General features: G+C 36.7%; 1 protein-coding gene across 2 annotated transcripts in view; it reads left to right on the top strand.

The window, feature by feature from the left end:
* Positions 1–397: 397 nt before the first annotated feature.
* The window catches only part of pwn (calcium-binding EGF-like domain-containing protein pawn), a 42,315-nt gene continuing 26,912 nt past the window's right edge, over positions 398–15,800 (top strand). For both annotated transcript variants that reach the window (XM_076132029.1, XM_076132027.1), the window contains exon 1: positions 398–700. The gene's annotated coding sequence lies outside the window, so the exon portion shown is untranslated. The remainder of the gene's footprint in view (positions 701–15,800) is intronic.

Here is a 15,800-nt window from a genome sequence, read left to right as displayed (position 1 = left end):
TTTTCTAATGTTAATAAAAATTCTGTTTCCTCTATTTTCCTTACCTAATTGACATAAGTAAAAAACAATACATATTGATGCACCTAAACAATTATTCTTCTCTTTTGTTGATAATTAAAATAAAATTATTAAGTTGTTATCTTTAGCAATAGAATCACTAAGTCTATAACAGCCTACGATATCCTTATGCTATAATAAACAACTTATTTCAGTACCAAAACAAGATGACCGAACACCTCAAGGCGTTTTAGAAAGTTGACGTTGACGCGCGAAAGGAGAAAAAATTACCGCTACATACACCCTCTAACCATCTCGTTTCTTCGCGTTGCTTCCAAATCTTTTGTCTCGTTTTCACATATGAATCGAAGTGAATTTCGAGTCGCGCCGCGCCAGTTGACTTTAGACGGTACTGCGCGCGCATGTTCGAATAAGATGGCGGTATTTTCGAGTAGATAAAATACATTACAGTAACTTTTTCTATAAAACACACAATTTAAATTATTTACTTGCATTAGAATAGTGTTATTATTAATTTAAGATTATTTTAGTATTTAATTAAATGAAGTGCGGACGGAAATCGCGTGTGGTAGTGTGTGGCAAAATGTGAAAGTTTCTTCGTGTAAGAAAACAGTGGATCTTTTTTTTACGTGTTATCCTACATATTTCTAGTTTCTACAGCTGTTTTTCTGTTTAAAAAACGGTAAGTTAATTTATGTATTTATCTTGGATATTCTTATACGATTAAATTGCAGTTAAACTTTGTTCTAAACAAATAAACTATCGCCAAAGTTAAAATTATGAATGAAGACCGATCGATGAAACGGAAATGCACTTATTGGAAACTTGGAAAGATTGCAAACTTTGTCGCAAGAAGTAGGGAATTTGTTAATGGATAGAGTGTATTTTCTCCACATTTTCATTGATTAGAGACACGTAGTAAACTACTTTTACTATAAATAGTTTTAACTTATTAACCTAGTTGTTGCGGTGAGATTTCTACAGAAACATGCATAAACTTTACAAGAAATCGAAATCAACAGACGTAGAATGCAGGTCTTATCCGTCTCTCTAATTATTTGTTTAACTTACTTCGATGGACTAGCTACGATTACTACGATAAGTGTTTAAATGAGGAATAAGGTCTTAGACTAAACTTACTAAATTTCTTAGATAACTAGGTACCTATTTATTACCAGGTAACACAGATTCTTACCATTTAGTTTTAGAAAGGAATAGAGAATAGAGGGGTAGCAGAGAGACGAGAGTGCCCATGATGCTATAATCTCTTATGCTGGGGCTACATTAGCGGGCTATGGCGAATATTCGTGTTAACGCGATGAATGTGGCCGGGTTCATCGTGTCATCGCGTAGTATTCGGGCGAAGACGATGTAGTATCGAGGAGCTGTCGGTAAACTGGCGCGAATCAAAGGGATTTGTCGCGCCAATATTCGCTTAGGTGGCTACATCTACGTCAATTCAGTGTCGTCCAGACTTTGAAGCGAGACGGACGTGCATTTAATTTTTTACACTATGGAGTGGAGTAACCTTTTTAATTTACCGCTCACGTCTCCGCACAACAAACTGAACAGCACAAGGCACGATGCATCGCGTCAACTCGACACGAATCTTCGCCCGCCTTAATGTAGACAAGAACATCGCCCATACCCGAACACGATGTTTTTGTCGCGCCAACACCATACGAATCTTCGCTCGCTAATGTAGCCCCAGCATTATGCTGGGGCTACATTAGCGGGCTATGGCGAATATTCGTGTTAACGCGATGAATGTGGCCGGGTTCATCGTGTCATCGCGTAGTATTCGGGCGAAGACGATGTAGTATCGAGGAGCTGTCGGTAAACTGGCGCGAATCAAAGGGATTTGTCGCGCCAATATTCGCTTAGGTGGCTACATCTACGTCAATTCAGTGTCGTCCAGACTTTGAAGCGAGACGGACGTGCATTTAATTTTTTACACTATGGAGTGGAGTAACCTTTTTAATTTACCGCTCACGTCTCCGCACAACAAACTGAACAGCACAAGGCACGATGCATCGCGTCAACTCGACACGAATCTTCGCCCGCCTTAATGTAGACAAGAACATCGCCCATACCCGAACACGATGTTTTTGTCGCGCCATTAGGGATAGGAAGAAAATCTAGAAATAGGTAGGGTAAAGCACCCAGTAGTCAGCCCCCAACCAGTAGTCAGCCTTTACAGGCTTTATATCCATATAATTAGTGTAGAAAATAATAAAGACCAATAAAATAATCATTAATCGAATCTGTATAATCTTATTGACTAATATACACAATTACGATTCGATAGCATGGCAGGTTGACGTGTTACACTCATTCTTATGAACTGCCATGAAAGACATGGGCAAAAACGTCGCCATTGCTATTTTTTTGTTAAGGATTCGTGTTTTAGTTTTTGGCATGTTTTTAAATGAATTTGATGCAATATGGAACGAATTGATATTTTATGCTAGTATTTAATAGTTTATCTTCGATAAAATCATGCATTGCAGACGTTTTATTTGTCTTTTGTATTATAAATTAACGTGGCCGACTATTGGGTTTGCAAAATATGAGGTTGATCCAGTACTCGGCCATGAGTGGCTGACTACTGGTTTTTTTGCAATTCTCATATATGTGGTTGAAATTAACAGGGCGAATACTTCTCAACATAACTATTGCGTTGAGCTAAACTCTTCTAAGACAAAAATAGTATTTTACCAGTAGTCGGCCGCATATAAAGTCAGTGAATTTCATGAGGCCGACCATTGGACCTACATATCCCATAGTCGGCCGTCAGTTTTGCTAAATGAAATTGGGTCTTAAATCCTTTCAGTAGGGTTCAAATTTGTGGACGGCTATGTTGGCACAAAACTTAGTTACTTGTTTTCGAATAGTATCATATCAAAAAGACCAAAAGATCTGTATAAAGAGGAATAATTGTCATGTGCTATGGTGGCGATCAGAAATGTTATGAAAATCATGGAAACGAGTCGAGTGCTTGGCATTTCACACATTATTATGACACTACAAGTCCGAAATCGTTTAATAGTCGCACAAATGCCCCGTACCATACGGGGCTTTGTAAGCTAGACTAAGTGCACTCCCAATAACAAATGACTGCCTTAAGAAACTGGTCACGATATGCTGGAATCAGCTTCCAGTTTCACCGGATGCAGCTGAATAGCAGTGTTTTACATGGAGCAACTGCCTATATGACTTCCACAACCCAGTTACCTGGGCTATACCACGATTACCATAAGACTGGTTATCAGATTTTCAAGCTTCTGACTAATGGCAACGATTGCCAGAGATCCTTGAATGCCCGCCGGGACCTACAATTTACCATGCCTTCCGAAACACGAAGGAATTTTGGGAAATGAGAAAAGAAAGGAATGATACCAGTCACTTCTATCATCCACCTTCTATTTCCTAGCCTACCATTGACTTATGTTTCAACACATCAAGAAAGCTAAAATAGTTTTATAGAAGAGAGCATCTTTTGTAGATTGGGGAGAGTTGAAAAACAGAAGGAATAAGGGAACAGAAAATAAACTTTTATCGCTGTGAACCGTGTGAAGAAAGATTGACTAGAAAACATTTAGAAATCAATTACCTAAGTGCTAATAACTATAAATTAAAATCTTGAAAACCCCCGATTTCACAATATATTTTTTTATTTCATACTTTTTATAGGTTGGTGGTTAGGCTAAGCCATTCTGACTTTCCCACCACCAGCTTTCTCAGCATGCGAAGCCATTTGAGACCCCGTCCGAGTAAATTTGCAGACATTCGGTTAATCTCCCCACTTTAACCCACTACAACTTTTAAACGGCTCCACCGATTTTCATCAAACATGTCTAAAAACACTCGCACATATGTCACCTTTAATTAAAAAAAAACTAAATTGAAATCACTGCATCCTTTCGGGAGTTATGATGCCATAGACAGACAGACACACAGACAGACACGTCGAACCTTATAACACCCCTCTTTTTGCGTCGGGGGTTAAAAATTAATGGATGCATAAATTGTACTGCATGGTATTATTGCAAATGTGCTTTATTTCCTGGAGATTTCAATAAAAATATATTTAAAATAGAACATTTGTATTGAGTTAGTAAGAGGCTGACTACTGGGTAAGACATGGCTGACTACTGGCGAAATGGGGCTGACTACTGGTAAAAAGTGCCATATTTTGTTTAATGTGGATTTTTTCCATAATAATCTTATAAATATGATATTTTTTTTATTTTTTTCTTAAAGTTTAATAAATTACCTTTCATATAATGACTAATGATTTTACATCTAGTAGTAAATGTTAAAAATATGGCTAAATCAAATTGACATTTTCACTAAAAGGCTGACTACTGGGTGGTTTACCCTAGGTAGGTACTTTATGAAGTTACGATTCTTTCATGCTTATTTAGGTTGGTAGGTACATGGAACGGATGTAAAGTCCCTTGTATGTAACACCTACAAACAATGTCTAGAGCGGAAGCTAAGGTAATAAGTAAGTTTCTGTTCAGGCCTTCAGGGTATAAAATGCGATAATTTGACGAAGACAGGTGTACCTATGTATTTAAAAATCAAAGCAATAGGGTAGGTAGATGACTACCAGTCAAACGAACTTCTCTATATGAAATGTCAAAAATACATTTTAGTAGTTTATTTTATTTATTTTATTTTTAAAAAGACAACTCCCGCACTAAGAATTGCTCTTGTGTCGCGGGGACTTTTACAAACATACAAACAACGGACACAAAGCACAACCAGACCCGAAACAATTATTTGTGGATCGCACAAATAATTGTCCCGTGTGGGAATCGAACCCACGACCTCTCGTTGCAGTGGTATCGGCGTGGCGACCTAAACCACTGCGCCACGGAGGCAGTCAATAAGTTATAGGAATACGAAATAGTGACGTCACAGTTTCGTATTTTCGTTGGCTTGTGAGTGATGAGTGCCTAATTTAATGTTTCAGTCTGTACAATCTGTTATTACAATTTCATCACTATTTACCAGCAAAATAACATAGCCTGGGCATTTAATATAGGTAAACTTTGTGCGAATACAAGTTTAATAATTTTTCGTTAACCCAGTCAACTACCTACCCAATAATGTGTAACGAGTTTGAAAGAAACTATGGTCTGTAGTCTTTCGGTCCAATATTCTGAACACTCTGATAGCTTGAAACGTAGGTAGGTATTCTTCTTCTTCTTATCGTATTGTTAGTGGTCAACCTAGTGTCAAAGTCGTTCAAGCCGCCCGAAGGCCTTTGACATGGTTTAACGACTGTTATCGTAGTAGATAACAGCCGGGACCGACTTTTAACGTGCCCTCCGAAGCACGGAGACGCCCAGTTCAAATACCACTCTGCGGTCACCCATCTATGGAATGACCGCGCCAAGGGTTGCTTAACCCACAGATCGTTTACTGTCCGATGAGCGCAACTGGCTATGGGCGCCTCCAAGGTAGGTATTTATCTTTAAGTACATTATACCTGACGTGGTAATGTTTATGCAAATTTAATCCGAAATTTGAACAGCTGTCGCAAGTAGGCCTTATTGTTAACAGTTTTTACAGAATTTAATAATTGCTAAACTAAGTAATTATGTTTTTGGAAGTATTTTCCTCAAAGTACCTATACGCTAGCAACTAATTCCGCAATTGGACCTACGTAAACGTTTTTTTTTTTTAATTTTGTAGTTTTACTTTTTTTAGTTTTAGGATAGGGGTAAGAGAAGCATAATAGAACGTCGATCTTTAATTGAGAGATAAGTCTATCATATTTGTAAAAAAAAAATCCGGACACAAAAGTTTCAGGAGTGAGTTACTTAGGTAGTTTGGGCTAGGCCACTATACTGCGTCGCCCCTTCGCTAATATTTACGACCCTTGTTTACGCAATTTATATTGCTGTCAAGTCGTTTTAGCTATGTGCTTCTTGCCCTTAGGGTAAAATGGACCATCAAGTACAGGTTAATATCAATGAAAACAACGATAATAATAAAAATATTACACAATCTGTAATTTAAAAAATCGTCGTAGGTACCATACAACCTTACCTAACTGCCTCTGTGGCGCGGTCAGTAGTATATGCGACTGCGGTGCGAGAGGTCTCGGGTTCGAATCCTGGGTCGGGCCAAAAAGTCTTTTCTGAGATTTTCTGTTAAGAATTTCTTAGAGATTGCCCGGAGTTAGGAAGTTGAGGTCGAAGACCTCCGTGCCTCGGAGAGCACGTAAAGCCGTCGGTCCTGCGCCTGACCTCTCACTGGTCGTGTCGGTTATCCGTCCCACCAAACTATGAGAGTGATGGAATAGAGAGTGTACCTGTGTATTGTGCACACACTTTGACACTATAAACAAAGTCCTGCACAGATGGCCAGTTTCAATGAAACTGACCGCCGTAGCCGTATATCGGCTAGGAGGACATCATCACCTAACTCTAAGCTCCCTAAAAATCAAGAAAAATTCCTTTACGGATTAAATCAAGGATTTGAATGAAGGCGCGTCAAAACTCCATCTTTAACAGATCCCCGAAAAAAGATGACTGCCGTAAATATCTTTAAACTAACAAAACAAAATGTAACGCTCGAATCACCACCATTATAATTGCACCACGTAACAGTATTCACGCTGTGCTATTAAGTGGGTGAGCAGCCGATACTCTATTGAACAGATTATACTTTTAGATTAGCGCAGTCGATATAATGAGTGGTTTTTGAACATTTTCTCTTGGAGTTTTCTAAAAGTTATCGTTAGATATGTTGCTTGGTTAGTTGGCTACAGTTTAGTAGCGTAGGTCTTCGTTTATCAAAGAAATTATTGTAACTACCTAGCCTGTATTAGGACTAACCCTTTTTGGAAGATAGTCGATGAAATGCAGTTGTTGAACTAGGTATAATTTTAAGGTTATTTGCCAAAATTGGCTATAATGTAATGTGGCTTTTCGTAAAAAGCTTCTGGGAGTCCTATCTTTTATTGAAAGATAGTTTATTGAAAACGGCTGTTGTGTGTAATAAACAATTGTTTTGACAATCATGACATCATTTTAAATTAACATCTTTAATGATTTTAACAGTCAATTAATGAAAATCTTTCGAAATTAAGTTATCTGAAAGTATAAAATATGGTTGATAAGTTTAGTTTTCCAAAACTTGATCCAAAAGGAACAACTAGGCATTTTTTAAAATTTTAATACTATCTACAAACCAACTTTTAGTAAAACCTCCGTTATAATAGTAAAAAGAAACGCGTTATTCTTTTCATTTTAATGATAGGTTTAATGTTAATTGTAGTTGCAACAATGGAACGTACACACATTGCCCATAAGCCTTTGGTACTATTGTTCAAGACTTCCACTATTAAGAGATATATGTCATGATGTACCGTCATACATATTTACAAAACTAAATTATGTATGAATGAGAGCATCGTTATATGTAAACATTTGTATTAAGGTAGGTACATAAATGTATGAACACATAATATCATACCTGTTATATCCAAAGGTGTAGGTAGAGGTTTCTGAAATGCAGTCGCATTTCACCATTTACAAGTTTAGTCGCATAGACCCATGTAATAGGGAGTCTATTGTTATATACCGGACACATTTACATATGTCCGGGATATTGTCGATAAGAAATATATTTGGAAAGTCCTATAGTAATTAGACCACGAAGTAGAATTCACTGTTCATGTGGTATAAACAATTCGACTTCTAGACTACATTGGCATAAAAAAAAATGAAAAATATCTACTTATGGCAATTGTATTAGTTACTCCAAAATTGTCTAACAAAAATTTCTGAGATTGAAATATTATTGGCTATCTAAATTCGTTCTAAATTAAAATTCTACATCTAATAAAGTTAGGTTAAAGGTCAAACACCTGCCCAGTATATAGACCCCCAAAAAGTAGACTTTAAGTAAACCAAAATCCAAAGCAAGATAAACTCTATCTCTACAATCTTTATAAACCGCACTACAATATTTTCCTCGTCTCACAAGGCACGTCAAACATTCCTGGGTAGGCCGTGGAACCGGTTGCGGCTACATTCAGGTCAGCAGTGCCAGCCAGCGCCCTGTTTGACTTTCAAGGACAGGTGTACGCGAGTTTGTTGCTTTTACTGTTTTACTGTTTAAAGAGCAGCGTGGGTTCGATTCTCTTGGTTTTCGTTTTGTTTGAATGTCCGTTGTTTTGTCTTTTTTTATGATGAAGACAGTTCTCGCGATTTGTCAACTGAGTAGTCTCAACTAAGAATTGCCCATTAAATTAAGCAAAATTTATTTGCTTATTACCGTAATGAGAACTAGTGTTGCATAGGTAACTTTACAAATATACAAAACTATCTTCTTTGACAGCCTCCTTGACGCAGTGTTTAAGGTGGTCGCCACACCACTATCAGTCAGTCGGGTTCGATTCCCACACGAAGCAAATATTTGTGCGATCCACAAATAATTGTTTCGGGTCTGGTTGTACTTTGTGTGCGTTGCTTGTTTGTAAAATTCCCCGCGACACAAGAGCAATTTTTAGTGCGCAAGTTGATCTTTAAACAAAAAGAATTTACAGAGAAGCGCGTATTCAAAGAAACAGAAAACTACCCAAGATTTGTTCCAATCGGACTGGTAATTCCAAAGATTACCACGTACAAACAAACAAACAAAATACTGTTCTGTTTTACTATAATAACGTGAAGTAAAACTCAGGATACAAGCCAAGCTATATACTTTACATAATTACCGATAATTATATTATTATCTGATCTAAAACTACCGGATAGAACTTTCTAGATTATCTGATTATTACATAACGGACTTTCTTGTAAATGGCGATGAATTAATCAAAAATAATCGTCATTTTGATACATATTGTAATTTTATTGCCGATTTTGTAACTCAATGGTGGACTTTCTATAGGATGTATATAAATTATGTAATTTAATTTTGTATTAGAATATTAATTTTATGTGATTTTAATGTCATTAAATTACTGAATTAATATGAAACAAGTGTATTAATACACCTCTGCCTACACTTTCGGGTATAACAGGCATGTATTACAAATTAATGCGTATGGTCAATGCACTAATAATGGGTTAAGCAACCTTTTCGCGGGCTTGCCAAAGATGGGTAAGTTGTGGGTGGCTGCTTTTGAGCTGAGCGTCTTTTTTCTTTGGAAATTAGTCCGGGTTATTGTCAACTAGCTGACCCGCGCAACTTCGCTTGCGTCTAGTAAGAGAGAATGGGTGAATTTTTTCCCCGTTTTTGTAACATTAATTACTGGTACTCTGCTCCTTTTGGTCGTAGCGTGATGATATATAGCCTATAACCTTCCTCGATAAATGGAGTATCTAACACTGAAATAATTTTTCAAATCGGACCAGTAGTTTCTGAGATTAGCGCGTTAAAACAAACAAACAAACAATCAAACAAACAAACTCTTCAGCTTTATAATATTAGTATAGATAGTATAGATAAAGATTACAGTCGTTTAGTCATAGCCGGTTGTAAAACATCAAACGAAATGACAGTAGGTATGTTTTTTGAGAAAGAAAACATTCTAAAGAAAGTCATTCCATGGCTCTACAACATGGTTTTATTTAACGTGCCTTCTGAGAGCGGAGGAACGCCATTAAACGATTGCCTACCTTTAAAATAACCACGTTAAAGTTTGCTTTGTTTAAAGTGAAGCAATTAATTGTTATACATACGTTGTTTAGGTTAAATTCAAGTCCCTAACCCACTCTGGGCCAGCGTGGTGGACTCAAAGCCTAAGCTTTCTTTGATTCCTAGAGTCGCTTAGAGAAGCCCTTTTGCCATTAGAAGGAGAATTATTATTATGGGTTATTTTATATACTTATATTCGTATATTATGAGTTTATGTCTCCAGATTACAATCTTACCACGACATTTTCAAAAAAGTAAGTGAAATATAATAGCTACTGCTCTACATTATGACAGAAGTCGTGATAACAACTCATTATCGTGGCCCGCATCACTCATACTGGAAAGTGAAACCATAGCTCAAAATTACGACATATTTCAGTATATTGTCATTTTTAAGTACAGCTTTCAGCGCAGAGTAGTTCGCTTTTAGTGTTTGTTCAGATAATAGAGAGTAGTCATAATTAGTCATAGTTAGACTATGATGAATTATGGGTTCGGTTCAGGTTAATTTGACAAATTGGAAGAAGAATCTACAGACAACATTTGTAGAAAATGTAAAGTTGCAATTAATGCTGCAGTCCATAATCTAACTCCCAAAATTGTTTGGAGCATTCAATCAGAACCTATTTTAATTTAGGTATCCTTAAGACAGAACATCAACAATCAGAAGTATACTATGGTTAACGTAGTTGAAATAAAGATCTACCTAATTATATTAAGATTCTTGGCTAATGAAACAGGTACAACCCATAGCTTTTTAGGGTATTATTTTCTAAGTTCCCAATCCGCACTTGACCAGCGTGGTGGACTGAAGGCCTAACCCCTCCCTCATTACGGGAGGAGACCCTTGCCCAGCAGTGGGACAGTAATGGGTTAAATTTATTTATTCATTATTTTCTAAAAAAAGGCGAGTCTAACTAGGAACCTATATTACATTCTGGAGATTCAATATATATTCGTTATCGTGATTTATTTCATTGCTTCTAAATCACAATTTTCTGCAAAAATCCTTTTTTCCGTTATCTAAAGACCCACCCATAATTAAGTTTTATGTATTAACCGGTAGGTATATGTTAATTCAGCGCATATTTCACACAAATAGATAAATGAACCGTTATACGTCAACGTACGGTTTATTGAATATGTTCACGTTTAAACTTGTTTCTATATAAAAATATGTATTTACTCATAGAAGAAGATTTTTGATAAAATAAGGAATTTACAGATGAATCAGTTTGGGTAGAAACTTTGATTAGGTCCTATGAAAAGTTGCTGACTTAATTTTTAACTTTACTTTCCGCTTAGGGCTTATTTTCGTCAAGAATTCGTGTTGTCACTTAAATTACCTTATAGTAATCATAATAAAAAGCAAAACATAAAATTACACCACTTTACTATCAGGTGAGCCTAAGAACAACTTGCTAAGATCCCTTCAACTTCCCTTGCTTCATTCACATCCATACATCTTGTCTTACATTTTTCATCATAATTACCACAAACAGCAAACACATGTAATTGTATCCACAAAGTAACAAACAAAAGTGTGTCTCCGTCGTATCCGTCACGTAACGGCGCGTCAGGTGGTGACCCACATACTGCGGTGAGTACCGTAGACGATGCTAAGGGAACTTGTTATGGAGATACCATCGACTAGCGTAGTAAGAATGTTTGTGTGATGAGCATGGGTATTTTTGGGTATGAATGACTTTGATAGGAATTAGGCACGGAAATCAACGGATAGGGTTGACTGAAAAAAATGGGGGGGCCTTTGCTCAGCAGTAGGATAATACGGGCTAACAAAGAAAAACGAAATGAAAACGGTATGACAACCTTTCCTTTCTTTATTTTTTTAAACAATTCAATTCAATTTCTTCATCGCCCTGAGGTAGACTGGTCAAAAATGGCATTAAGTCCGCCTTTGTATAAGACTTTTGTTTAAGAAGTTTGAAATAAATAAATATGCTTTCAACCATTTCGGAAGGAAACTTGTGCCCAGCTGAATCTGAAGGACAGTAAAGCTAAAGACATTTCCAAGTATAATAATTACCGTTTTGTTTCCTATACTGTTATGCTTTCATACCGTGACGATAAGCGTGCCTTGGCCAGTCATTGGAGTGTGACCACTGTTATATGGGGCGGAGGGGCCCGTGACGGAGTGGACACTGATTGACTTTACAAACATATAAATTATTTAAAGACGTAGTGGTTCATGTCACTTACTACCACTTTGCAAAAGGGGGTTGTGGATAAAAATAAATTGTGTGATCTGCAAATAAGTATAGATGGTACTGTGTATCTGTTGTTAGTTAAAAAAATTTGCTGCGAAGTATTTTTAAAGTCCACAGGAACTGATTGAATGATTGCCAATTCGTTGTATTCTAATACCAAATAAACTTTCTTGTAAAGCACCTAGGTAGTTCACTTTCATGGAAGATAGCCAATGGAGTCGATTATAATCCATACTAATATTATAAATGCGAAAGTAACTCTGTCTGTCTGTCTGTCTGTCTGTCTGTCTGCTACTCAATCACGTCTAAACTACTGAATCAATTTGCATGAAATTTGGTATGGAGATATTTTGATACTCGAGAAAGGACATAGGCTACTTTTTACCCCTGGAAAATGACGCATTTCCCGGGAAAATGCAGAAAATTCAACGAAATCGCGAAAAATCAATATAATAATGACATTGAATTAACAAAATTCCGTTGCCATGGCAACTGTTTTAATGGCGGATATGCCTTAGCGCGACTTCGTTATATTAAGAGATATAAATAGTTTTAAGAGTATTTTTCGTGAAAAAAAAAAGCATATTTTATATCATTACGCTACGACCAATAGGAGCAGAGTAACAGTAAAAAAGTGTTAGAAAAACGTGGAAATTTCTGACCCATTCTCTCTTATGTGACGCAAGCGACGTTGCGCGGGTCAGCTAGTACCAAATAAACTTTCTTGTAAGTACCTAGGTAGTTCACTTTCATGGAAGATAGCCAATGGAGTCGATTATAATGTCTTAGTATGCAAAACATAGTTACCCTCTATCCCATAACCTCTCAAGCGCCCGGCCACCGTGTCACGGTTGAATGTTCTACCCCCGTCAAGCGTCCCGCCACCGTGGTACGGCAAAACGATCTTACATTTAAAAAACGTAGAAACGAAATGCTAAAACTATGTTTATCCCTTTCAAACATATTTGACATTGAAGCTGATGAAACGAGACGACGATCTAATGCACACACTTGAATAAGTGGTTGATATAGGCCAGAGAGCACCTTAAACAACATCTGACCCAACGACATGTTCCTTTATGACCAATATTGTAAATCCTTTTTTTAACTAATTATAAAGATTTGAGTATATTTTACAGTTGGATTTTGATGTCATTATTCATTAACTACACGATAAGACCTTTCGTCATACTATTTTTTTTGCCTAAAAATATTTTTTAGACTTTCTTCAAACACATGCCTAAAGCACAAAATATTCAGATTAAACCGACTATTGTACTACCACTATCAAATATTATTTGTGGTTTATTTTTTTAACCTATAGCAAATTTTATGTAGATTTCAAATATATAAGGTATGACTAGGGTGTTAGTATTAAAATATGACGGAATCGGCGTTTAAACGCCAACCGCCAATTCAATTTCGCGCGCCATTTTTGGCCCGGACGCTTAACGGTATATTTGAATTTTGACGTTGGGGCGCTCGAGAGGTTAACACTAATAACCCAATTAGAATGAAAACTGCTGTTGTCTGGTAATCAGCAATTGTTTAGGCGTAAGACAGACGGCTTATCGAATTCTTCAAGGCATGAATTTGCTGCCAGTCGTCGCCATTCCACTGGGCTCAACTCCCGCGCGAAGTCGCATTTTAGTGCGTTCCACAAAATTTCTATATGTTTGGTTGTACTTTGTGTTCGTTGTTTGTATGTAAAAGTCCCCGCGACACATGAGCTATTTTCAGTGCGGGAGTTGTCTTCTTTAAATCATAATGATAATAAATAGATCTTTATTACTTCATATTCAGAATTTCCTAATCCAGAATTTGACAAATAAATCTTGATAGAAAGACTACTAAGACTAACTCTTTAGCGATATTTTTAACCCATTGCACATATTTCTCTTAAACAACAATGACGCTAAACGTTACTTAACCAAAAAACCCCGTACTCTTCAGCTAACTATACCGTATGTGGCAACTTCAACGTCCGTCCGTTGCGTAAACGCTTGCGTCCTTGTATGATTCATTGTGAAGATGTAGGAGAAATTATTGTCGTTTACAGCTTGTGTACAATTATGAGGTATGTTTTGGTTAGAAAGATTACCTTTTTAGTCTAGACGGTAGTAGTAGTTGATATACAGTTTCTGATCAGCGGACTTATCACGTATCTCAGTTGACAGCTAGCATACGTCAAATCTATGGTCACTATTCAGTACATTGCTGCTTGCGTAACGTATTAATCACTATAATCTAAGAGAGAAAACAATGGACAGCATTGTGGCTTTCAAATGGTTGTCAACTGAGATACGTGATAGCCTCCCAGGAGATTCTCATTCCCGGGTACGGCGAAGTGCTATTTATTAGGATATTTAACTCTAGTGTGGGAGCGACATAGTGTCGAAGTAGGGTCTGAAGAACCCCGTCTTTCCGGGTCGGGAAAAATGATAGTTTTCTCTTATTTATACGAGATTTATTGTCAATAGTAGCCTATATGTATACAAATACACATAATATCACGCCTATTATACCCGAAAATGTATTCCCAGTAATTATTATATTGGGAAATGGCAATAGGCTCGCCCCCATTTACATGGGATTAACATTGTTAATGTCGGAACGTTATTGTATTTCATACACGTTTGCTTACATTTTCGGGTTATTATAGGCGTGATATTATATGTGTCTGTATACATATAGGCAAGTATATACTACTAGGCAGTTATTTACGTATTTAATTTTGTTTGTCAATGTTTGTTTTTAAAAAATGTACTTAATGATGTAATGTTGATAGTTTTCTTTAAATTCAATTTCAATTGTCATTGTGAAAGGCTTTAAATCAGTTTGTTGAAGATTGCTACCGTATTCAATTGTGTTCTGATACTTTCGGAAGCTGACTTCTTGACTGAAGAATTGAAGTGCGTGCAATTTACATATTGTCTCTTAAATTTAAAGTAAGTCTGTTTTTCTACTTGCATACGTCCTTTATTATAGTTTCTGTAACTGTAGCGGCATTATATTGTGCTAATGACTTAATGATGCCCATACCTATATGTATTCCATACCTATACTTTAGTATTCGGTGGTTGGTTTGAGGTGGTACCCCTCCGTACCTCAGAGCACACGTAAAGCTGCTGGTCTTTCTCCTGACCTGACGTCAGCCAGTACAAGACTGGGACAGTTTTTGTGTCTATTATGAACGGTATTAATAATGATGTTAATTGTATATCTTTTATAAGATCATTTGATAGCAAAGTAACGATTTCTTTGGCGAAAATGATTTACAAACTCATAGTAATCAAATTCTGAGTTCCTTCCTCACATATATATTGTAACATTTGATACCACTTTACTTTAAATAATACTTTTAACAAATCCGCGTACCACAGTAGACATTCTACACTGTTGTAACTTGTCCAACTGACACACAGCCAGCTAGTTGCGCAAGCCATGTTGTTTCATATCCTGGTGTTCGTGAGTCACTTGGTCTACTTGTGAAGCTAGTATTGGTTTATTAAGGCTTAGTGGTTGTTAGGTAATAGTGGATTTCGGAAGTAGGTGATAGTGATCTTGAGTTCTGATTTGGTTAATTGAAATATTATTATGAATATTGACATTGTTTACCCCCGGTTTCTGAGGTACATTTGGCGGTAGTTTATCCATTCAATAGCGTTAAAACTCATATAAAAAAAACGCTATTAAATCGATAAACTTTCGCTAAATGTACTCAGAAACCGGGCATTAGTCTCTTTAGAGTTTATAAGGGATGCGAGTGATACATGTTTTATGCTACGGAACAAAGAATTATGTCGCAAAGCTTAACAAGGGACACAAAGTACATGTAGACCTAAGTTACTTACTTATGAATAGTTTGTATTTACTACATTTGTCATT

Source organism: Anticarsia gemmatalis, chromosome 27, assembly GCF_050436995.1.
Source record: "Anticarsia gemmatalis isolate Benzon Research Colony breed Stoneville strain chromosome 27, ilAntGemm2 primary, whole genome shotgun sequence".
Lineage (NCBI taxonomy): Eukaryota > Metazoa > Arthropoda > Insecta > Lepidoptera > Erebidae > Anticarsia > Anticarsia gemmatalis.
Note: the sequence above shows the minus strand (reverse complement) of the source record. Positions and strands in the feature narration are given on the sequence as shown.